Raw genomic sequence first — 2383 nt, 5'->3', positions numbered from 1 at the left:
CCCCAGCACCAAAATAATGATGATATCAGAAGGGAAAAAGCTAATTTCTAGGATCAAAGAAAAGGTTTTAACTCAACCTGGATTGTATTTGTCTTTAGAGCAACACAGCCACATTATAATTATGGAGGAAGGGACCGACCAAGGCCAAATACCCAGGGCCCACAACAGGGGCCCTGCAGGGAGAGACAGCCAAGGTCTTGGTCTCAGTCCTGCCCTGCTGTCAGCACAGGGTCTGCAGGTAGTAGCTGCTCAATAAATATTTTTTTTGGAAACAGTTAATCTGTAATGAGTCACTGTGTTTCTCGGTGCATCAGTGTCCTCACTGGGGTCACAGAGAAACCACCTGCATCTCTCCTGGAGGTGGGAGGGTGGGAAAGCCAAGCCCAGCCCCTGGGAGCAGAGGCAGCTTCCAATCCTTCCTTCCTTCCTGTGGAATAGGAGCAGAGAGAGAGCAGCCCACTCATTAAAGACAAATTTCCATCAGCCCTCAGAAGCACTTGAGGCCAGGCACAGCCCTATAATCTGGCACTTGGGAAGCTGAGGCAGGAAGATTGCCATGAGTTTGAGGCCAGCCTGGGATACACACTGAGTTCAAGGCCAGCCTGATCTGCACAGAGAGACCCTGTCTCAAAAACTAAAAGGAAGCACTTGTTTACTGTGTGAGCTCTGCAGTGTGTCAGGTGGCTTGGGAAGCTGGCTGGGGGGCTCAGTCTGGATGGAGCGGGTCCTATGGGGAGGAAAATGCTACCAGAGAGAAAGAGTTGGAGGAAAGACCAATGAGTGTGGGTGTGTCAGCCAGGAGTGTGATTGTATATGTGTTCTTGTGCAGAAGACGAGTGGAAGGGTGTACAGATGAGCTGGGCATGGTGTGGATATCTGTCATCCCAGCACTCAGGAGGCTGAGGCAGGAGAATCACCTGGAATCCAGGACAGCAAGAACTACACAATAAAAACAACAAAAAAAGTGTATGTATCCTTGGTGCCTGTGAGTGTGTCTGTAAATGTGTGTGTTGTGTATGCACTTCAGAATGTGTACATGTGATGTGTCTACCAGCATCGGGCTTTTACATGTGTCTGAGCGCGTGTGCAAGCGTGAGCGCGTGCCAACATGCGTGTTCCTGTGGATGTGTCTCCGGGTGAGCGCGAGGGCATGTGAAATGTGTGTGTGTGTTGAGGTAGCAGAAGGGGCTGAGGGAGGAGGAGGCTGAGGCCGGGCTGGTGGCCCCTGGGGTCTGAAAGGGGAAGTGGTCCTGGCTGGGTTTCCTCTGAGGAGAGGAAATTCTCTGCCCCAGGCGGCACCTGCCCCGGGCTGAGCCCTGCCAGAGTGAAGGGAGCTCCAGAGCTCCCCTACAGACACAATTTGCATTAGAAATCGACTTGGGTTCTTCTCCCCTAGAGGCCGAGACACTGAGACCTGCTAGCAAGTAATAATGACACCTTTCAGCCTGACTTCAAGCTCCTTCGCCAGGATTAGTCTTCCTTTAGAACCAGGAAAACTCCAGGACTGGAAAGGATTCCCCTGACAGGTCAAAGGGGCCTGCGGCCTCCCTGCTAAGATGACCTCAAGGGTCACAGAAGCCCTCACCCCACGCTGGGCTCCACTTACCTGAGGGCCAGTCTGAAAAGAGCCTGCTTGTTTCGGACAGAAGTAAATTGAGTCTCTTGTTCATGTCCCCAGGCCAAAAAACCTGCAGCTGAGAGGATTGTTTTCTGTCTGAGCCAAAAAGCAGGCTAAGGGGAGAACATTCTGGAAGGTTCCCTGGCTGGATGCAGCTGAGAGTCAGAATAAATGGCAGCAGCAGATGAGTCACAGTAGGGGTGGCTGCACCAAGAGCCACCTCCATTTTTTTGTCGGCAAAGCGGGGACAGCGCTCTCCTGCCTAAGAGTCATTGTCTCTGGCACACTGCGAGGTGGAGGTAGGGGAATCACAATTTCGAGCCCAGCCTGGGTAACTGAAGAAAGAAAAAGAGGGCCGCGGATTTAGCTCAGTGGTTCCATCGCCTGCCTCACAAGTGCAAGGTCCCGAGTTTGATCCCCGGTACTGGAAAAAAAAAAGACTAAAAAAGACACGTCCTGAGAAAAAGCCCAAATGCCACACGTACACATGCACACATGCGCACACAGGGGCACTGTGTGAGGACTACATTGATGTGGAAAATGAGGTATGGTGTATAGTGTGTACTCGAGAAGTAGTTAGAAGATCATGAAAATCTCGATCTCCTCACAAGAAAGCTACACATGCAGCAAAGGTCCTGAGAATCCCCAAATCCAAGTCCAAGAAAACTCATCCCTCTGGAATGACCCTCCAGACCAGTGCTGCTGACTGGAAAAAAACAACTCTGCACAAGTAAGGCTCCTGGGGGCGGAGGGGGTGTGTGTGTG

Source organism: Fukomys damarensis, unplaced genomic scaffold (assembly GCF_012274545.1).
Source record: "Fukomys damarensis isolate Sample0158 unplaced genomic scaffold, DMR_v1.0_HiC HiC_scaffold_12, whole genome shotgun sequence".
Classification (NCBI taxonomy): Eukaryota; Metazoa; Chordata; class Mammalia; order Rodentia; family Bathyergidae; genus Fukomys; species Fukomys damarensis.
The sequence above is the reverse complement of the archived record's forward strand: the minus strand, read 5'-3'. Positions refer to the sequence as shown.